The sequence below is a fragment of the Psammomys obesus genome, unplaced genomic scaffold (genome assembly GCF_907164565.1).
Source record: "Psammomys obesus unplaced genomic scaffold, mPsaObe1.curated_primary_1811, whole genome shotgun sequence".
Classification (NCBI taxonomy): Eukaryota; Metazoa; Chordata; class Mammalia; order Rodentia; family Muridae; genus Psammomys; species Psammomys obesus.
In genome coordinates this window covers 12,269,695-12,293,661 of record NW_026589732.1, presented here as the reverse complement: position 1 = coordinate 12,293,661, position 23,967 = coordinate 12,269,695, and positions in this window count along the sequence as shown.

Here is a 23,967-nt window from a genome sequence, read left to right as displayed (position 1 = left end):
AGAGAGAGAGAGAGAGAGAGAGAGAGAGAGAGAGAGAGAGAGAGAGACTAAGTGAAGACTTTCACCTGCTGGAGATTTCCCAAGGGGCACCTTGTCTTTAAGAAGGCATCCTCTTCAGGTGATATTTTAGGCTCTTAATTCTTTTTTTTTTTTTAGGCTCTTAATTCTAACTTCCAGGAAATTCTAGCTGCTTCTTCTTCTTCTTCTTCTTCTTCTTCTTCTTCTTCTTCTTCTTCTTCTTCTTCTTCTTCTTCTTCTTCTTCTTCTTCTTCTCTCTGTCTCTTTCTCTGAGTCTCTGTCTCTCTCCCTCTTCTGTTCTGATCTCATTCTCTTTAATCTTTCTAAATGGATATTATACCCTGAGGGACTCCAAGAAGATTTGTGGATAAACAGGAACTAAGCCCCTGAAATGCCTGTCACCCTCCCACCAGCTTCTCCACCCCAAATCCCAAGTTAGAAACTTCATCAAGAGAGTAACCTCTGAGGGTTCTTTGTCCAACTCAAGGTCTGGGGTGATATTGTGGGAAAGGGTAATTTTGACCTTTTTCTATGTTTAAGGAAACATAGAAAGGCTGAAAGGCTGGAGCCCAGGCTGGAGTGTCAGGAGCTATACATTCTAACACCGGAGCTGGCTCTAGGACCTGGGACAAACCCTTTTGGATTTGTTCTCACAAGGCATGGGACTTCTTTTGGAAGGAATTAAACAGTGTATGACTGAGCAGGGGACAGTCAACTGCAAAAAGTCAGGAGCAATTCAATAGAGCTGCTCTACCTTCACTGGAGAATGGGAGAGTTAACCCATTACTGTGATCATCAAAGGAGACAAGGCATGAGTTTGCCTTTGCCTCAACCTTGTGTGTCTCTTTGAAGCTAGCCTTGTTTAACTTCCTCTAAAGCCAAAACCACACTGAAGAAAGACTTGGAGGTAAAAATTGGGATGGAAGGAAATGGAAAAGAGTAGTCATAACCAGTGCCTGTGCTGCTCTCTCATAGGCTGCAGAACTCCCTTTCTCTGTGTACTCTTCAGTAGCCCACACATCTCCTTTCACAAAGGCAAAGGCACTGCCCTTACTCAACTTTAGCCTTTGTCGCTCACTGTCCTGGTGTTTCATTGTATTGTGTCAGTGCATTACTTTCCTCAGTTGCAAATAACTGATGTTCATGACCATTGTTCAGAGTCACCTTGTGGGTAAATATAGGGTCCTACTCACGTGGATCTAATTTAAATTTTTACATTTTCCTTCCTGGCCACAGAACTGGCTCAACACGGAAAGAGAAACAACACAAGGAACATTTACACAGCATCTGATGCTCCCATTGCTATTGTCATGCAATAACACGTCACCTGCTGATTCCTTTATCTCATAGAATAATTGTCGCTGTGAACAAGAAAGTTCTGCACTTGGCCTCTTTCTGTGGGCCATGGTGAGACTTTCTTTTGACAAAGTGTCACAAAGGCCCGAACACGTAAATGTGTTCCCTGCAGACCCTTCACCCAGAGCAGAAGGGGTGGAGTGTTATGGATGAGTGTGGGTGAGGTCAGCCTCAGACACCTCCAGAAATTCAGTTTTTGGCTCTGTGCAAGGATGAATGCCAGCATCCGTCACTCCTCTGCTGTCCCAGGCTGGTGGCTTTCTCTTTGAAAGACAGCACGTTTTCACTTCGGTTCAGATAGGTCCGTGTGTAGATGTGCACACTGATAACATTCCTTCATGCTCAGTCTGTCCCAGACAACTAACCTGTTTCCAAAATCTAATTTTGTACGTGGGAAACTTGCCTTGCCCTGATTTCCAGACCCATAGGCAGGCTTGGCAGGCTGGGGCTAGGGAAGGCCCCACTGCTGCCCTGAACTAGGCATCTTCTTCCTTCTTGATTAGGCAAAAACCACCTGTCCTGTCACAGGTAATGTCTGTGCTGATTTGTAAAGCCTCCTATGATTGCTGATTCCCTAAATATCTTAAAACCCATATTTATTTGCTAAGAAATAAAACACACACAGAGCCCATTATACCAACTGGTGTTAAATGTATACATTTGTTATGTGTATACACAGTTATGTGTACATGTGCGTGGTGTGTGTTTAATGTCTTCCAGCTTACCCCATCAGCCAGGACCTTCAAGCTATAGTATTCATCCAACCACTGACTGGAGGGTTCATTAAAATGCAGGGTTCTGGACAACGCCCCTAGAGCTCCCGATTAGTCAGGACCAAGAACTCAAGACTCTGCACCTTAAACCCTTCACCAGCTGGTTTTCCCACACCCACGGAGGCACTTCTCTGCAACCACATGAGCTCCTGGAGCATCTGAAGCTGATTTGTTTGTTTGTTTGTTTGTTTGTTTAGAGACAGGGTTTCTCTGTGTAACAGCACTGCCTGTCCTGGAGCTCGCTTTGTAGGCCAGGTTGGCCTCAAAGACACAGAATTCACCTCTGCCTCCCTGAGTGCTGGCATTAAAGACCTACACTACCACACCCGGCTATGAGAGCTGATTTATCTTTTTTTTGATTTTTTTTATTAATTACGCTTTATTCACTTTGTATCCCCCCTGTAGCTCTCTCCCTTAGCTGATTTATCTTTAAACTGTCTTTCTGCATTCTTTTTTCCTATTTGCTATTGGTTTTGTCCTTCTTCCACCAGAGAGCCCTGGGATTGCCTGTCTCCATGTAAACAGTATGAAAATTGGGTGTTTTTTCATATCCCACTGCAGCCTGTATCATAGCAGCCAGCAGATATGCAAGGATCCCCAATCTAATTTCTGATTCACAATTATGCATCTTTGGAAGTACTCCCTGGGCCAGAAGGCCTCCCCAGTGGTTTTTGCATTGTAGGTTAGAATGGACAGAACACGACCCCTGAAGGGCCATCCCTCCCAAACATCCCCCACCCAAGAATAAGCAATTGCTTTTTTCCCCCATGATCTTAAAACTTCTAGGATGAACTATTTTCCATGATTTTGTAATGTCAGAATGTCTTTCTACATATCCTCTGTCAACAGTCAAAAGGGAACAGAAAGACGGAGACATAGAAAGGCTCAAGTTGAAATTCTTTAAGTCCTGTATACAGAGGTGTCAACCCACACTATACTTTGCGACATACCTGGTATATTTGCACAAAATGCTAATATTCACTATTTCCACAGACCAGTCACACTGAGATCTCTTGGAAAGGAAGAGATCTGTGGTGTAGGCCTACAGACCCTGGGTTTCCTGACACAAATTTTCTGGTAGTCACCACTCTACTGTGATTTTAGAATTTTACTGCTCTGTTTCTTACTCACGAGGCATATAGAATAGAGCTACAATCTCTATTTTACAAGTGAAGAAAGTGTTCTAAGACAAGTTCATTCATTAGCTATCTCAGAGGATCATTAGTCATTTGTTCATTCATTCATTTATATATTTTTGTATTTACCACATGTATAGGCATATTGAGAGTGATAATTTATATTATTCACGCTCAGGTTTTCAGTAAGTTAGATAAACTCTGAATGAATATGAAATCACATTCTTCATAAAGACCAGGAAGGAATGTTTTGCTCAAGGGGAAGCAATAAAGGCCATAATGAACTGAGAAAATCTGGAGGCTAGGAATGGCTTTCTTGGATATAGGCCAGGTATGTAGCTAAGCAGGAGATGTCTTCTGGGTAAGGAAAGAAGAGCAGACTTTAGGAAGGTTAGCTACACACTTCAGCCTTTCTCTTTACCAGTCCAGAAAGATAAATGGTATGTGTCATATGTACACACACATGCAGAAAGAGAGAGGAAGAGGGAGAAGATGAACTCACTCCTGAGAGCTGCTCCTGAATAGTGATACTCAAAGCTCTCTTTCTTCAGGATGTTCAGAATGCTTTAAATGACATTATCTCTGACTAATATCTTGTTAGAAACACTTGTTGACAATCTCCTGACAAAGGGTGGTCCTTAATCACAACACTGTCTTCACATTGGAGAGTTCTGACAGTGATTAAAATTACATGAGATTCCAGAGCTCAGAATGCTTTGGTGCCTTTAGCTGTCCTTGCTTCAGTCAAGTTCTTCTTGTGTTGCTGTTTGAGAAAGACCGGAGAAAGCCTTTAGATGCTATGCCATGTTTCCCCAAGCAATAGTTGTGAACATTAATTTTAAGAACATTCATTTTTATGCAATAGGGGAAACCTCTTTTTATTCTGCATAGTATATCACCAATATCAACTAGCATGCTACTATAAGCATCTGTACAAATGACAGTTGGCAACTGTCAAAGAGAAGCGGTTCACTCTTGCCAACATGTTAGCCCATCTCTTAAACTTTTCCGTGTGTCAATCTATGTGTTTTTGTCAGTGTTGTAAAGGTTTTTAAACTTAATTATGTGTGTATGTGTAGGTGCGTGTGTGGGCAAGTACCAGGAGTACAGCTGCATGAGGAGAGCATCAGCATCAGGTACTCTGGATCTGGAGACATGGGCCATTGTGAAGCTGTCAGATACAGTGCTGGGAACCAATGTCAGGTTGTCTCCAAGAACAGCAAGTGCTCGTATGCACAAAGGCCCCATCCAGACCACTTTCCCATGTTCTAGATGAAAAACAATTTAACTCAAGAATGAAAAGCAGTTGAAAACTCTTCCTATCCTGATCCTGCAGAAACCACAGAAAAGCAGAGAACTAAACATCAAATAAATGAGGGCTAAAGAAGAGTTTGCTGAGTACTGATAGCAGCTACTGGCTTTTGAGGCTTTTGTCATCATCAGAGAATATGGCAGGTGTTTTACTTGCTTCACCTCTGCCTGTTTACTCAACTTCAATGTTAAAGAAAAGCACCAAGGCTCAGAAAAGATGAGTAACATGTCCTCAGTCACTAGTGACTGGGAATGGGATTCAAGGCCCATGAATCTTCAGATCATGGTATTTTCCAGCGTTACAGCCTTGTGAGGCTCTGCACTCATCTGTGTTTCCATCTATAAAATGGATAAATCACTATTCACCCTTTTATATGCCTTGAAGTACTGATGGCACAAAAACTGTTATTAGTCATAATACCATCTGTACAGCATGTGGGACTTTAACCTCCACCATTTTTATTTTTGTATTCTGAGCCCCATGTGAGTGACACAACATCCTTGTGTCATGGGTATAATCATACTCAGAGAGGAAAGGTGATTGGTCCAAGTTCACAGACCTGAAGAATGGTAGTGCTAGAAAAATGATGGCTACATCAGTCTTTAGCTCACCTATGTCAGCTGCCTTTCTAATTACTGAGATAACTGTCATCCACCGGAAGTTGCCCATGGGAAGGAAGGACTCACTACATAATAATGCACAGGTGCTCATTATCTTTAATGCCATGCTTGTTATGAGTCTCCAAAAGACAACTGTAAAGTGTTTAGTCCTTTGTACTCTGCTCAGTTCTTCTTTCTTCTGAGAGTTCAACCACCTCTTTCATCTCTTAGCCACGAGGACCACATTACTCTTCTCAGGTCTCCCCTGGGCTATCCTGGCCACTGGAAACCATTAGAGTAGGGCTTTATCTTGTGCTTAACTCTCTTCTCTAGTGAGTAACCCAGAGGAGGTTCGAACTTCTCAGAAATTCAGTTAACATCTTAGAACCACAAATAATGGATATATTCATTACATTGCACTCTTAGGTAAACTGACATGAGAGCAAGCCCTTAGAAAGCTAGATTTCAATTAAGAATATTCCTGAATATTCTTAAGAATCTTATTAGGACTTCTGTCTCAGGAAATGGAGATATTAGACAGGATTTAGAAATGAGCTCACTAGGATAAATAATGGATGCAAAAGGGAAAAGAGTGCAAAGAAGAAACAAAGGACAGAGTTCAAAATTGAAGGGGCATAGGTGGCCATGTTCTTGGTTAAAAGTTATGGGTTAGTACAAAAGGAGAATAACTATCTTCTCAGAGGAAGGGAAATAGTTAGCATCATTTCTTGTCCCCTTTGCTTTCCAAATGTTGGTCTGAAGATAATATCCTCCAAAGGCCTCTGCAGATTCCTGTCAACAAATGGTTAATCTAAAATAATGTGTCAAGCTGTGAGGCAGGGCATTCCATGCATTAACAGAGAGAAGTCTCAGATGACCATGAGGTTCAGATTGAAGGGACCCTTGGAGCTGTGACAATCAGGAGATTCTCACAGGCTGGGAAGTGCATCTGCTTTCAACAATGTGACAGTAATAGAAACCACTGGTAGAACAATTATCTGCAGAGACACTTGAAAAAAAAAATCAGCATTTCTGCCTTCATACTCCCACACTTCCATTGATTATCACACCCCGAGCAGATGGCACTGTGTTGTATCATACAGAAGGAAAAAGAAAGGACCAGGTACCAGGTACTTAACTTCAGTTTTCTTAGTCTAATGAGCAAGAGGATCTCTTTCTAGAGTCCAAGAAGCACAGGTAAGCTTCTGTGGACTAAAGAACTTGCAAAGTGGCGAAAACTGGGTTCAAATGCAGATATACGGACACTGAATTCCATTCCCAACTACCCTGAATGTGCCACCCTTCCAAAATCAGGCACTTACCTGATTTTTTTCCTGCCTCTTTTCTCTTTGCCTGCAATATCATTCATCCACATATTTATTCATCCAACAAAGATTTTCAGGACACTTAGTGTGCATCTGAGATTTGGCTTAGCATTAGGAAAATACATGGATAGGAACGTGTGGCTACCCTCCAAAAGCAGAAAATTTAGGAAGGGACAGGTATGGGCAAGAAGAACTCAATACAGCATGTTATCTTAGTAAAAACCAGACAGCACACTTCAAAGCCATAGCTAATGAAGCAATAAACTTCATCAGCAGCTGGGAAGACAATGGAAGGACATGAGGGAGAGATGGAGAAAGGACATCAGAGATGGTGTTTTAAAAATAATATGTGCCAACATTTATCAGGCTGTCTGAAAAGTAACTCTCAAAGGAAAAAAAAAAAAACCAAAAGAATGCATTGTAACAGATGTCCATTGGAGATTTCTGTATGTTAGCATTACTCTAGAGAGGATCAATAAGGGCTCAAATCCCTGCCTTATGACACTTGTATTTTGGTGTAAGAGTTAGGTACAAAATAATGAAAAATTCTAGAACACAATGCCAAATCAAGAGGAATAAAACAATGATGGTGACAAAGGGGAGTGATATTTGAGATATCTACTCAAAGAAGGATTAGTTGAGACCTTTGGGGGTTAAACAAGGCTTTGAAGACATTCTCAGCGTGGAAGATCAAGGATGGGAAAATGGGTCATCTTGGGGCAGATTAGCCAGAGGGATAGAGTAGAGGAGGCCTGGGTCATGGGGGACCTAGAAACTGTGGAAGATGTGGGGAATCGGTGAATCAATCTGTATATTTACCATTTACTACAGAAATGTATTACTGGGTGAAGGTTGTTCAAAAGACTGTGTTACCATAGTTACTTTTACAAATCAAATGTAAAATAAAATTCACATTAAGTGTAATTCAATGAGTTGGCTTCTCCCATCCTCAATTTATTAAAAAATGAATTTCTAATTTCATGCTGACACATTCTGAAGAGCCTATGCTATGTCTGGCCATCTACGAGAAACTGATCATTTTAAAAAACGTGACATTGGGAAAATATGGAACCCAAAATTTTAGGTGAAACCACTGGAAAACTGGTTTGACATGGGTCAGAACCAAAAACTGTCACCAGCTGCCCACTTTGGTTCCTTTTCCAGATCCACTCTGAAAAACAGAGGGCATTACCCAAATATTCTTGCCTAGACTGTAGTTACCACAGCCTGGAAACAGAGGCCTCTGCTGTGGTTCAACCCACCTTTTTTTGTTCTGGAACATTCCCTGTGAGGACTTTCTAGATACGAACATAGACCATGGAGGTGCAATCACAAATGTAGAGAGGCCTGAATTACACAGCACACATGAAGTGGATTGATATTTGAGCCTGATAAACACCCACTATGAGAAACCATGGCTGGTCCTTGGCTCTGTTCTGCTCCCTGACAGTTTCAGAGACCAGGTTACTACAAGGGCCTAGGCTTCCTTTTGTCACTGAGCAGACTGAAGCAATGTGGAGGAGTGGCAAATGCTGCAAAGGTTCTTTGAGAACTATTAAGCCAGGCTTTTAGCAAAACAGGCTCAAGGGAAATCCTTATTGTAATTCAGTGGTGCTGTGTGGTTTACCTAAGAGCACCCACAGGTTTCCCAAAGATCAGGAAATGTTGGGGGATGGAAGTACCAACCACTTACTCCCAGTCAGCCTCACAAGTCTGTTTTCTGTCCCTTTAGAAGAGCTAGTCAGCTGGTGACTTCAAAGCTTTTCACAAGCCCACCTTCTCTCCTATTGTTATTGAGAATGAAGGAGGATGGGCCTCAGCAAGGGAAAGTAGGTGGGCTTCATGGCCTCAGAGTGAACTCAGCCTTTTACTGGAAATTTAACATTAGTTCCCTCTCCTTCTGTCTGGGATCAAGTGGGTTTGTTTCTCAGAGCTGCAATGTTTTCCCCACACACAGCCCTGCTAAGTGTTCAGTGGGTTAATTGTTTCCCTCCTATTTGGGGGACATTTCTCTCTCTGTTTCTCTCTCTCTCATTCTGTGTGTGTGTGTGTGTGTGTGTGTGTGTGTCTTTGTATGTGTATCTGTGTGTGTGTGTGTCTGTGTCTTTGTATGTGTATCGCTGTGTGTGTGTCTAGGAACATACATCTCCATGGCTGAAGGTGTCCACTTTCATCTCTGCAGTCTTTCTGTATTCCCAGTGCTGAATATTGCTCCCATCAGTATCCCCCTCCCACCACTCTTGGTTCAGAAAATTGAGGCTAGAAATAGTAAGCTCTAAATTCCAAATCAATTCCTCTTCCATTTTTTTTTTCTTTTTGGAGGCTATCTGTCAAAGGAATGCTATAAACTAAAATTTATCTACCATTTTTTCCTCATGAACATTTTAAGGGACTTCTAAACATAATGGCTCCCCTCATGTGCTCATAGATAAAAGCACCCAAGCCATATCATTTTCTTTACTGCATGGTCTGCTCATGAGACTTCCCCTCCCCCAGCCCCCATATCACCCCCTTTCCACAGGAAAGAAACAATTGCAAGAACCCTGTGGAGAAAGAACTCCAGGACTTAGAAAAACAGGTTTGAAAAATGCTCTAATGGCAATGATGGCTTTCAGAATTGATCTTGCCAGGTTGCCTCAATTCTGTGTTTTCGTTAAGCTTATTAGTATAATTTTAGATATGTAATCACAGTAAAAAGTTTAAATGGCTTCTGACTCATTTAGTTAACATTAGACAAACACACATGGCCTGTGTGTGGGCACACTCCCGTCCTCATGGCCCTCACATACACACATCTTACTCATTTCACATGCTACATTAAATTTTACTGTTTCGTACATGATCTTGTAATTAAGAGCATTCTCTTTGAAGAGACAATTATAGTTAGAGATGGCAGTGAGCGGAAAGCTCAAAGCATGTTTCCTGGTATTAACCAAAAGCCACTGCATTACTGCTTAGAAATCTCACTGAAGTTTCACAATAATAAAGTAAGAATGCTAATAAAAATGCTGAGAACACTTTGCCCGAAGCTGCTGTAATTATTCAAACAATCGGATTGTCATTGTGGGACTTCAGAATAGATCCCCTCTCTCCAACTACCTCCACATCCTGTTTGCAGAGCATTAAGGCATCCTGGTGTAGAAAGCCACCCTATCTAGTCCTCTCATAAACAGGGGAATCAACTGCCCAAGGATAAAAATGACTTGACTAAGCTTCTATAGGAAGCTCGATGCAGAGTGGGGGCCTGGATAGCTGGACTCCCATTACTCAACTTTTATTAGCTCAAGCTAAGAGGTAGTTTTTTTCTTTACTTTTCTTTTTTTACTCTTACATTATTTTATTTATTCATTTTATTTTTAAAATATTTTTATTACCATCTTTTTTACAGTTTTTTTTTTCATTTTTTTATTGGTTACAGTTTGTTCACTTTGTATCCTAGCTGTAGCCCCCTCCCCCACTCCCTCCCAACGCCACCCTCCCTCCTTCCTCTTGGTTTGTTCACTTTGTATCCCAGCTGTAGCCCCTCCCCGACTTCCTCCCAATCCCACACTTCCTCCTATGCCCCTCCCCCAGTCCAATGATAGGGGAGGTCTTCCTCCCCATGCCATCTGACCATAGTCTATCAGTTCTCATCATGACTGGCTTCTTTGTCTTTCTCTGTGGACTAGTAAGGCTGCTCTCCCCTCAGGTGGAGGTGATCCAAGAGCCAGCCAGTGAGTTCATGTCAGAGATGGTCCCTGGACCTACTGTTGGGGAACCCTCTTGGATACTGAGCTGCCTGGGGCTATTTCTGTGCAGGGGTTCTAAGTTATCTCCATGCATGGTCTTTGTTTAGAATATCAGTCTCAGAAAAGACCCCTGTGTCCAGATTTTTTTGGTTCTGTTTTTCTCCTTGTTGAGCTCTTGTTCCCTCCAGGTCTTTCTATCTCCCCATTCTTTCATAAGATTCCCTGCACTCTGCCCAAAGTTTGCATTTACACAATGGAATACTACTCAACAATTATAAACAAAGAAATCATGAAATTTGCAGGCAAATGATGGGATCTAGAAAAGATCGTCCTGAGTGAGGTATCCCAGAAGCAGAAAGACACACATGGAATATACTCACTTATAAGTAGATATTAGACATAAAATATAGGATAATCATACTAAAATCTGTACACGTAAGGAATCTAATCAAGAAGAGGACCCTGGGTAAGATGCTCAGTCTTCATTTAGAAAGGCAAATGAGATGGACATTGGAAGAGGAAGAAAACAGGGAACATGACAGGAGCCTATCACAGAGAACCTCTGAAAGACTCCACCCAGCAGGGTATCAAAACATATGCTGAGATGCATAGCCAAACTTTGGGAAGAGGTAGTTTTCTAAAGGATGCTTCCTTGCCACAACTGAGCTCTAAACTGGGGAAGGCTAGCCAAGGTCTTGTAGCTATAGAAATACCATGGTGTATTGAGAGTCAATTATCTACCAACAACACTAAATGGAGTTAGTGACCTTCAAAGGAAACTGGGCAGAGTTCATGTTATATTTTGATAAATTAAGGTTAATGCATTTTAATATGGAATGAATTGCTAATACACAGCCATAACCAATGCTTTAGGTATCACAGTGCTTCTGTGGGCTATGTTATCCCCTTTTAAAGATAAGAATGTGGAGACTCAGGAAAAAGTGGGATTTTGCAGAAAACAACTTAGCTAAGATACAGTGGGATGTAGCTCAAACCTAAGCATGGACTATTCTTAAGCTCATGCCTTTTTTTTTTTTTTTTTTGGCTGTTGCTGTTGTTTTTAAATTTTATCTATCTATCTATCTATCTATCTATCTATCTATCTATTCTTTTTATTTATTACAATTATTCACTTGTATCTCAGCTGTAGCCCCCTCCCTTGTCCAATCCCAATTCCCCCTCTGCCTTATCCTCCCATGCCCCTCCCCCAATCCACTGATAGGGGATGTCCTCTTCCCTTTCCATCTGACCCTAGCCTATCAGGTCTCATCAGAACTGGCTGCATTGTCTTCCTCTGTGGACTGGTAAGGCTGTCCCCCACAGCCCTCATAGAGCCAGCTGATCATAGAGCCAGCCACTGAGTTCATGTTAGAGACAATCCCTGTTTCCCTTACTAGGGAACCCACTTGGAGAAGGAGCTGCCATGGGCTACATCTGTTCTAGGCTATCTCCACACATGGTCCTTGGTTGGAGTATCAGTCTCAGAAAAGACCCCTCATAGCCAAACTTTGGGCAGAGTGCAGGCAATCTTATGAAAGAAGGGGGAATAGAAACACCTGGAGGGGACAGGAGCTTCACAAGGAGAGCTGTTTTTAATTTTATGCTGATCTACTTCCACTAGGGCAATAGGTAGAAATGATTCAGGCAAACTGGTAATTAACTAAAGGCAAACAGAACTATCTAAAACTAATGATGGTGCTGGCCAGAGGCAGCTAGCTCCCTTATTGCTGGTAGGGTAAGAGGAGTCTAGCTATACCTGTGGGTGTTTTGAGAGATCTCTCCCTGGAGAAGCATGGGTGGTCAGCTCTGGTACAGCTTTGTAAACTGTGGGTTGTCATATAAACGCACGGATGAATCTTAAACATTTTGACCTTAGTAAAGGTTTCTGAAACTGTATCTAAAATTTAATTCAAAATCAAATTTGTAGGGAATCCAAGGGTTTTTTTTGGAGGGGGGAGAGAGCAGCCTTGGTTCTATGCATAGGACCCTTGGCACCGTACACGCCATCACCAAAGCACAGCCAGCAAACAGCTGAAACCCCTTGGCTCAGGCTGGAGATGACTGTGTGTCAGGAGCTGCAGTATTCTTACTATAAAAACTGCTCTTACAGAAGCTCAGTGGTTTAATTATGGAAGACAAAGCCTTTGGGTGTTTTCCTACAGTCAGTCTTCATCATGTAAACATAAATGCGTATACCTTTGAGTTATACTGTGTTAGAGCGCTCGACCTTAAAAGCTGCTGTTTCAGAGTAAAGCTGTTTGGGCAAAAGGTTCTATTTACCGTGTGACACACCGCAGCTTCTGTGACAAGTTGTTCTGTTGTTGTTGTATTTTTATTTTTCTTTCTTTTCTTTTTTTTTTTTTTTTTGATTTTCTTTTGAGGTGGAGATTACAAAAGCAGAGGGTGCATATGGAGAGATGGGGGGATGAGTGGGATTGGGGTGCTTGATGTGAAATTCATAAAAAAATCAACAAAAAGTGTTAAAAGTTGCTGTTTCGGTTACTGATCTGATTTAGTTAAAGGAATTACGGCTTGAGATCAGGGCAGCATTTCCCCTGATATCTGAAATGTCCCTAAACAATGTCCCTAAACACACTCCATTTTGGAGCGTGTGCTTTTCAAAGTGACACTCCCAGCATTGAGCTTTCATTACATAACTCAAACAGTGGCTAATTCTGCAATGTGCCAAATGTGCTTTTGTCCTGCAGTATCAAATATTCTGCCAAGATTTAATTTGTTAGTGCTTTTATCTTCCAAAAATGGCAAAAATATATGAATATGATTGTTTTCAAGTATGTTTATTCACTTTTTTTTTTTTAAAATCATTAAACGTTTGGTTTGTATACCCATTTCATTGACCTCTCTACCCAGAATTGAGTGAATGTCTTGGGGCAAATGAGACTATTTTCTCACATCTAATGGGTTCCTTTAGGACCCCACAAACCTTGCTTGCCTTATGTTAATGGGTGTAGGTGGACATCTGTCTCATGAGGCGTGTGAACCAACTTCCTGTGGCTTCCCTTTGGTTATGCCTTCTCCCTCCAGAGCTTGCTCTTCACATGCTGGCTGGGTAAGATAGCATTTCCCAGCATCCCAAATCCTGCTTTGTTCTGTGGGAGTCATTTATCATTTGTCCAGCCAAATTACCTCATTTGTTTGTTGTATGTTATCTTCCCTGCTTCTTTACCCCGAGTCTAGAAAAATTTCAGTTTCACCAAGAAAAAAAAAAATGTAGAGTTTGCATTTATTGTTAAAAGCAGAGTTAGAACTATTATGTGGAACTCAAGAGGAATTCACTATGTATTTCTTGAGTAAATAAATAAAAGATACTAGAGTCACATTAAAATTATTCATTTATTTTTATTATTATTATTGGTAGTAGTGATAGTGTGTGCCTGTGTGTGTATGTGCACCTTAGTGCAGGGGTCTGAGGAAGCATTTCCTGGCCCTGGAGTTATAGGCAGCTATGAGCTGCCAGGCATGGGTGCTGGGACCAAACCTAGGTTCTTTGTAAAAGAAGTGCATACTCTTAACTGATGAGCCATTTGGACAGCCACTTTGGTTTTATTTTCTTGCGTGGGGAGCATATGCAGAAAGGGTACCTATATCTTTCTCTAGGTTACCTGCCCTCGTATCTTGTCAGATGTCGTGCTTCATTGACTTCTACTAAGAAGAAAATAATTTACAAGGCAGAGAGACACAGTATAGGTGAAAATACAAGAACTTGAAATATGTAAGCACCAGCAGAAATATTTTAATATTTAATATTTAATATTTTAAAAATATTTAATATTTTAATAGTAAGGATGCAATAAAGAAATTTGAGGTTCAAATTAGAGGACTGGAGCTATTTTGTGTAAAGATGGGGCAAAAATCTGGAGAATAAAAATGCTAGTCTGGGATTCAGAAACTTCAATCCAAATTCTAGCAAGTCTCATTTTCACACGCATGCACCATTCATCTATCTTTTCATAATCTATATGTCCATCTATCTACCCACCTGCCCGTGTGTCCTATTAACCATTCATCTGTCACCCACTTACCCATCTACCCACAGAACTAGAAGTCTTTCTCAAGATATGGCTAAACCTCAGATGTGACATGAGGTAAGAACACTGCAGCGAATGTGACAGAGTCACCCAGTGGATAGTATACTCTAAGGCAGACAAGGTTCCTGCAAACACTAACGTTACATCATGCTAAATATACTGAAGAAAACTGAACAGGAAAAAGAGGAAGAGTTTTAAATTTCATGATTTCAAAACTCCTTCCTTGGCTTTGGTGTTTATAGATACCATGAAGCTAATTCTTTGTTATTAAAAATTTCCCACAATTCAGCCACCCAAGTAATCCTAAATGGAGATCAGGGAATATTAAACCTCAAAGTCCTCTAGGGCCATTTTAAAATTAATAAAATCTCTTAATTTAAACTTGATAAGTAGGTTTTAATTTATAATTTAATTTAAACAATTTAAATCTAATACGATTGTGACAATAAAATAACTTAAAATACTTTGCATATTGATTAAATAAACATTTATTGAGTACCTAGGAGGTGGCTGGCACTGGATTAGATCTGCAGTTGCCAAGAGGATAATATATTAGTCTTCCGATTGAGAGCCTAGGTATCTCTTGGGACGACAAACAAACAGTGACAGGAAACACAGCCAACTGGCGAGATCTTTTGAGATAATGCTCCACGAAATGCTGAGAGGAGAGAGTGACTAACTTGTGGGCGGAAGAGGAGAAAGCCTCACAGAAGGGCCGCTTTTCAGCTGAGTCTTAAGGAATGAGAAGTCCTTATTACAATTTGTCTGTATTTGAACTAAGTCAAGATGATGCAAGGTGAACATTAATCACAGCACGGGTGTTCTTGATATGGGAATGGGTTAGTCAGGTTTGAAAAGAACACCATGGTCATTTAGGCACCCAACAAGCCATAACACGAGGGTGAAACTCTGCAGTTCTGAAAATACACAAGGAATGTATGCAACTTCCGTTTTTGAAATCTGTTTTGAAAAAGTTGGATCTCAGTACAACCCTCAGGAAATAAAAATGAAAGTTCATAAACATTTAATAAAAGCCTTGCAATCTGCTTTCAGCTTTGGGGAATAAAAGTGATCTTCACTGGAAGTGACTTCCAGAGCTCTGGGTCCTCTTGCCTGGGTAGCGCCTTATTATCTCAGGGGGTCCTGGTCAGAGGCTATCACTGGGTGCGCAGTGAAGCTGGCTAACAGGCCTTGACGCAAAGCCTTCCTTTGAACCTAAGGATCATAGCTTCAATTCAGCCCATAAAATTAAATCCCGGCTTAATCCCTATGATGCCTACAAGGTAGAACAATCTTGTCTTCCATTTACGGACAAGGGAGCTTCAGTAAGGGCAGAGGAAGTAACTTAACCTATTCATAGGGCTAAATCAGAATTTCTGAGTGTTAAAAAAAAAATAAAGCAAACCATGAGATTCATTGAGACTTTCAGGAATATCACAAAAATAATTTATTTACTGACATCTATTTGCCACACTATGAAGAGGTAGATCTGCAGAGAAACATTCCCAGTACAAACAAAGGAATTAGATTAGTTTAGGGGTAAATTAAAATATAATAAAATGTGATTCCACGTGGATAACCAAGGGCAGCCTGTCCTGACTAAACCTCTGAGCCCCATAATCATAGTTTAATGGAACAGAAAGGCAGTGTATGGAAAGGTACAGGGCCTGATCACAATGGGGCGCGTGACAACAGAAGTTATTGCATTAGCTTGAGAATTGCCCAAGATGTACTCAATGTGAGACCTAAAATAAAACCTGCCCCACAGAAGAAAGAAAGAGTTTATTGGACCGTTTTGGCTTTGGCTCATGGTGGAGTGTCTGGGCAGACTAGAGAGAGACAAATGTATGGCTCTTTTGATTGTACCAACCACAAACCTGCTTCTGTACCCCAAAGCAAAAATTTACTCTGGCCCTCCCTTAGCAGTTTCCAAGGTGGCAGCCAGAGCTCTAACTGCAATGGGACTTAGACCACACTCCCAGGTTGAAATATTATTGCTCTGGGAAACAGCAGGTTTTCTATATCTGTAGAGCTTAGACCTCGGAGTTGAGAAGGCATGACTCTTCAACACTAGGGACCATGAAGATAGGATCCATTTCCACCTCTGCCTCTTGATTTTGAAACCCATGTATTCACCTATTGAGAATCCATCATCATGAAAAATTGTTGGTGTAGTATATAGATTACTTTCTGAAACGTAGTGCCTCATTTTATCATGATATCCTCTCCAACATGACAACTCGTTGCATCTTCAAGAAGCTGTTCTTCCATTCTGTCCCATAGTGCTATTCTGGGTGGTATTGGTTAAGGATGAAGTTCCCTTGACTGTGCCCACCACCATATTTTATTTGCTAGAAAATGTCACTTTTACTTAGATTAAAGCTCTGTTATTTAAAAGCGCCTTATAGATCTCAACTTTGGAGATGTTCACTCTACATATTCCATTTTTTGAAGCAAGTACAATGTATAATTTGTATAATTTGCAAGGATTTTCTCCTATCCTGTAAGCTATGGCTTCACTTCATTGTTTCCTTTGCCACACAGAAACCTTGAATGCCATCCTGATTGTCTGCTCATGGTGTTATCTCCTAAATTACATAATTATGAAATAAGTCAGACACAGAAGACAAATATCTCCTGTTTTCTTTCATTTGCAGGTTCTAGAATTCCAAATAGACACAGATACACATGTACACACACACACACACACACACATACACACACACACACACACACATACACACACACTCCTGTACATTTTAGTGGGAGAGAGAAAAAGAGAGAAATAGAAACAGAAGAGAGACCAGGAGAAGGAAGAATACTGACAAAAGAAAGAGAGGTAGTGTTAAGGGAAGGAGTTGAAGAGGTGAATGGGGTGAAGATTGCCTCTGTGCATGATCTCCTTGAGAGAAATTATCTAATGGAATCTGACACCTTGTCTAATGAATATGCAGAACGCCCTGGAAAAATGGACCTCTTTCTGTGCCTGCTTCAGCATACTTCCCAGAATTCGTGTGACTCCACGGTCTGATCTTCTCTTAGTATTTCTGTCTAGTTTTTAAGGAACATGTCCCCCTCACAGCTCTGTTTGGAATTTAGAGTGCGTTCCCACCCCAGCCAGATTTGTCTTAATGTAGGACTGAAGCAAATCTCTAGCAGGAATGCAATGCTTAGCAAACTGCAGAATCCATGTGACAGTTATTTGTGAAATTTCTTAGTAGTTTACACAGAACCTCAATTTTGCAAATAGGAAAGCTGTTCCACATGATTATGGATGGGAACAATCATGATGCTTGAGAGCAGAAGCACTGTAGTTGGGGGGAGGGGAGGATGTGGACACAGGAATAGATAACAGGGAATGATTTCCCTGGAAGCTGTTAGCATTTACGCTCCTGGCTGTTTCGCTTGCTCAAGCTCCTTTTGCCTGTTCATGATTTTGTAATATTTTCAAAGATAGCTATTTGTAATTTGTGACTCAATTTCTCATTGTAGATAAAAACCTAGCTTTTCTAATTTGTGCTGTATTTGGACCTCCGTGGCTTTTTTTCTTAAACAGGTCACCCCCACACATTCGTTGTATAGAACTGACTGCACACCTGAGCCAGAATAAAAAAGAGGTTGCTCCCTCTTAGAGATGTTTGAGTTCTATCAAGAAGCAAGCATGCTGGAGCACGTTGCCCTGAGACTGCCTAGGCAGAGTATTTAAATCTTAAAATGTTTCCAGGCTCCGGCTGACTCTGCTTGTATAATGGCTCATGCTTTGAATCAAAACTGTGCTGCTAACGACTTACATATGAATAGCATAAATTCTCATGTCACTGCCTTTTGAGTCTGTGGACAACTTACAAATGAGGTATTACAGATGGGGAAACTAAGAATTAGAGAACCTCAGTAACTTACTAGATGTCACAGTGCCTGGAAATGACAAGCTGTAACTCGGTATTAGCCTCTGATTCCCCACCCATGGGCCAGTTGCTCTGCTCTACTGTTTGATCAACAAAACAGCCTAGATGTCCATGACAGCATTTTTCTATCTCTTCTGGTAGTTTGAATGAGAATGGCCCTCATAGGCTGTATTTAAATACTTGCTCTCCATCTGTAAAACTGTTGGGGTAGGATTCTTAAGTCTGGCTTTTTTGGAGGAGGGTTGTCCCTAGGGGTGGACTTTGAGGTTTCAAAAGCCCATGCCATTCCCATTTAGCAGTCTCAGTTTTCCCCATGCTTGTGGAGCAGGATGTAAGCTCTTACCACTGTTCCAGCACTATTTTTGCCCGCTGCTGTGTTCTCTGCCATGATGGCCATGGAGTAACCCTCTGAACTCTAAGCCCCCAATAAAATGTTTCTTCTACAAGTTGCCTTGGTCATGGTGTTTTAGCACAGCAATTGAAATGTGAGACTAAGAAACATCTCTACTAAAATAACAAAAGTTTTCTTTAAGGTGTGGCCAGGTAGGTAGATCCCTGTCAGATGGCTGCTCACACACTCAGGGGTATATTAGTGTAACTTGAACTTGGTATTTTTTTTTAAGGAAAACACAAATTTGAGAGGATAAGGAAGAGGGAGAGTGGGTCTGGGAGAAGTTGGCTGAGGGGGATGAATATGTTCAAAATACATTGTATGAAAATTTTTTAAGTATTAGTAACAATAATAGATAATTATTTCTTAGAATGCCAATAAATAAGGAAATAATTACATAGTAATTTTGAGTGCAGGAAATTTGATTTCTAGAACTGTTCAATAATAACTACATTGTTTTTTAAATTTGCATGTGTGTGTGTGGTATATGTACATTTATGTTTGTGTGTGTATACATGTAAGGTGTGCATACACGTAGTATGTGATTTTTCTGCATGTAGAGGACAGGAATTGATAACAGGCTCTTATTCAGCCATTCTCATCTTTTGAGGCTGTGGTAATTCGAATAAGAATGCCCCCCCCCCCATAGGCTTATACATTTCAATGTTTAGTCATCAGGGAGTGGAACTATTTGAAAGGATTGTAAGGATTAGGAGGTGGGGTCTTAATATAGTAGGTGTGGTCTTATTGGAGAAGGGTGTCACCAGAGGTAGGCTGTGAGGTTTCAAAAGCTCATGCCAGGCCCATTAGCTCTCTCTGTTCCTGGTGCTTCAGATCAGGATGTAGAATTCTCAGCTATTTCTCCAGTGTCATGTCTGCCTGTGTGCTGCTATGTTCCTCTCTCTGATGCTAGTAGACTAAGTTCTGAACTCCAAGCCAACCCCAAATTAAATGTTTCTTTTATAAGAGTTGTCTTGGTCATGACGTCTCTTTATTGCAATAGAACCATTCTATACCTTTAGTTTGTGACATAAAAATGTATTTGTGTGTATGGATTCTAATTTGCTTGTTCAGAGAGTAGTGTTGTTATGTTTTCATATGGGACCAATTCTTAGGTGTCTGAATTCATTGCTTGAGAGGAAAAATCCTGCCTAGGCATCAGTAGAATTTTACCCATGTTGGACAACAAATTTACATCCTTCAGATAAATAGCTCTTCAATGCTACTGTTGTAGACCAAAATCAGCCACAGCCAACACATAAATAAAATGCCATTATTGTGTTCTGATGAGTATTTATTAGAGACTAAAGTTTGAATTTTGTACAATTCTTGTATGTTCCAAAATAATGTTCTTTTGATTTTTTTCTTCAGGTGTGGAATGTTGAACTTAGGGCCTATGCATGCTAGCAAGTGCTCTACCACTGGGCTATGTTTCCAGCCTTTCATCCAACCGTTTTAAATAGTAGAAGGACCTGGAGTTGCAAAGGAATGACATTTAGCAAGGGAAGTTCTCCAGACCCCCTCCAAGACCCATCTAGAGTTGTGGAGGAGTGTGAACAGCTGTAACACTCGCCCTCTGAAAAAGAAGCTTCATACTGAAGCAGATGGAGGCTATTTCAGAGATACACAACTGCTCAAAACATTAACAATATGTGACGAAGTTGCCATGTGGTTCCCGGTTCCCATTAATTCTCTAATGAAAATCCTACACCAAAGGGTCAGAGGGGAACAGAGGTAGAAAAGAGATAAAAAGAGATAAAGGACCAGATCCTTGCTGTGAGAGCAGCTTCTAGACATGATATGAATGCTGTGCCCATGAAATGTCAGCAATATGGATGGCTAAAGAAGACCTGCATGATGAAAACACTAGCTGACAGGTCAGCACGAATAAAGGAAATTTCACATGACCTCACTAATAAAGACGTACAAGTGAACCATGCCTGCAGAAGGAGGGAAAATTGGTTTTCTGCAGGAGGAAACTCCCTGATAGGTTATCCAATCCCAGTAGTTAGCCCTAACCACATGTATTTTTGAGCAGCACCAATGGACTCAGTAGGCCTTTATATATACATGCATTTGTAGATAGACATAAATGTTTATACATGAATGTAATCATCATAGAAGAGGTCATGAATTTGAAAGGAAGTGGGAGGATTTGGGAGAAGTTATAAGGGACAGAGGAATGGATGGAAATGATGTAAATACAGTAATCTTGTGTGAACATCTAGAAACAGAAACATTCATGTTAAAGAGGGGAGGGAAGCAAGTCTAGCTTTATGAGTAATATGTAAAAATGTAAGCAAATGTATACCATAGTATAGTGACCTCTAGAACAGCAATATGATGACCAGGCAGATAAAAAGTATCTCTCAGGTTGGCAAGACACTGGCCTAATAAGGCTACTGAGCTTGCTGGTGAGAGAACACGCCAGCCTGAAGGGGACCCAGCCCACTGAAGAAACACAGAAGAAAGGCAAGTGCCATCTGAGGCAGTCAGAGCTGGCACTTGTCTCTCAGTGACTCAAGCCCAATTACTCTAGCCAACAATCCCAGACTGCCACTCACGTCTCTAATATCCACCATTTGGTAATGGGAAAGGATAGACAAATCTACACCCTTCTTTAAAATTAAAAACATGTACGCTTGCCTATCACCCCTACATATGGGTGGCTGGCATAGGGAAATAGAGAATTTGAGTCCAACTTAGGCTACATAACAAGACCAGGCCTCTGAAAATCAATACCCTACCACCTATATGCATATGTACATATAGAACATAGAAAGTGCTACATAATAATTCTCACCACATTTTGTTTATCTTTTATAAAACCAGACACACATATATGATTGCATACACCAAGGCAGTATTTATCACATATATATAATATATATCATTTAATATTTTATATAATTCGTATAATATACAAATCTTGCCACTTATATTATTTTGGCTTTGGGAAGGAGGGGTGAGAACATGGCTGCTTCACACTGCTGGCTCCTCTACGGTCAGAAGTTCAGTTGTCCAGGTCACAGAACTTTTCTTACAGCATGATGATGAAATCGGTACCTACCACACAGAGATGTGTGAGGACCGAATGAGAACAATCAATGGAAACCCTTAGCACACTCATATTCAAATAGCCGAATAAAATGAGCAGCACGCAAGCCAGCTTATAAGAGGTAACCGAACAGTGTCTTAAAAGTAAAAAGGTTTATATGAGAGAAGGTATAATGATCTGGAATATTTACTTAGCTTTCTCACAAACTTTTCTCTTAGTAACAAGAGAGATGATGAGGAAAAATATATTGGAGGAGGAAAAGAATTGTTAGCCCTTCCTGCAGTGGTAAATAACCCTGGACCCATGCACAGCAAGCCTGAACCTCACGTGAGTCCATGTCCAGCAACACAGCACAGTTGTATAGTAGTTTCTAAAAGTGATGCCTTTTAAAGTCATTACTAAGCATGAACTGGGACCTTCTCCAGATTGCTATGCTAATTACACTGTGGAAAGGCCTTCAGATGGTGACTTAAGGCCCATTTCAACCATAAATTATTCGCTTTTGAAATGATCTCTGTAATATATGGAAATTTCTTTGCGACAAATACTCTACCATTCTGGGTGATTTATGAAATTATTCTTGAAGTTGAAGTGTTGGTGGGTTGATTTATCACAGCTTGCATTTTTATTGAGAATTAATGTGTGCATAGGCAATACAAGTTAATTTCAAAAAACCTGTCTGGAGGTACAACAAAAGAGAAGGTGTTAATGTCACCAGAAGAGTTTGTCAAAGAGCAAAATTTTAAATCATTAATCATTGGCCTGTAGGTATGTGTGCAGCCCTGAGGAATGGCTGGTGAAAGATTTTCATGGAGATGAATTAATTAACCAGATCTATGATGACAGGAAATGAGACGCAGGCAGCTCCCACAGAGTAGGTGCTCAATTAATGTGTCACTGTCACTTGAACCATTTTCCAAGGCTTCACCATGTTTCAGCAGCTTCCAGTTGCTGCACTGGTTAGTCTAAACCCACAAAAGCCTAAGAAGAAGGTGATGTCATCACACTATTACAACTGGAAAATTCTGCAGTCAAAAGAGGTTTCTCCAGAGAACATGAAGATAGAAAGGGATAAATGAGTTCTGTTTCCTTCAAGGAAAAAAAAAATCAAGTATGACCTACTCTTGTGTGTGTGTGTGTGTGTGTGTGTGTGTGTGTGTGTATGTTGCATGGGGGTACACGATCCTTTTTAATGAAAATGCCAACCCCATAATAAGACTGACGACTACATTAATCTCTATTAAAAGCATTTTAAAACACTAATTTTCTTCAAAGAGAAATGAAGGGAGGGAATTATGAGTAAATTCTACTTGCACTGTACTTATTATGTCAAAGATAGCTTTTAGATTCTACCACTTATGAGAGGGTAAGCTTCATTGAGCGCCATTTTTATTATGTCAAAAATGCTTTCCAAACTGCAATGCTCTTTGGATTTTTCTGTGTATTATGGGTACTTAGTCAAGCATCTGCCTCCTTGAATTAGGAAGGGATTTCTTCATTTAGAAAACTACGGCTCTTATGTATTTTAGTATTTTTTATTATTTTTAAAATATTTTTTTTTATTATTATTTTTTAAACTTTATTCACTTTGTATCCTCCATAAGCCCCTTTCTCCCTCCCCTCCAGTCCCACCCTCCCTCCCCTTCTTCACGCATGTCCCTCCCCAAGTCCACTGATAGGGGAGGTCCTCCTCTCCTTCCTTCTGATCTTAGTCTATCAGATCTCATCAGGAGTGGCTGCATTGTCATCTTCTGTGGCCTGGTAAGACTGCTCTCTCCTCAGGGGGAGGTGGTCAAAGAGCAGGCCTATCAGACTGTGTCAGAGGCAGTCCCTCTTCCCATTACTCTGTAACCCAGTTAGACACTAAATTGCCATGGATTACATCTGTGCAGGGGTTCTAGGTTATCTCCATGCCTGGTACTTGGTTGGAGTATGGGTCTCTGGGAAGACCCCTGTGTTCAAATCTTCTAGTTCTGTTGCTCTCCATGTGGGGTTCCTGTCCTCTCCATAACCTACTATTTCCCACTTCTTACATAAGATTCCATGCACTCTGCCCAACAGTTGGTCATAAAGTCTCAGCCTCTTTGATAGTCTGCAGGGCAGAGCCTTTCAGAGGCCCTCTGTGGCAGGTTCCTAGGTTGTTTCCTGCTTTCTTCTTCTTCTGATGTCCATCCTCTTTGCCTTTTGAGATGGGAATTGAGCATTTTAGTCAGAGTCCTCTCTCTTGATTAGTTTTTTTAGATGGGCAGATTTTAGGTTTATCCTATGAGTCTATATAAGTGAGCATTTTAATCAGGGTCCTCCCTGTTGATTAGTT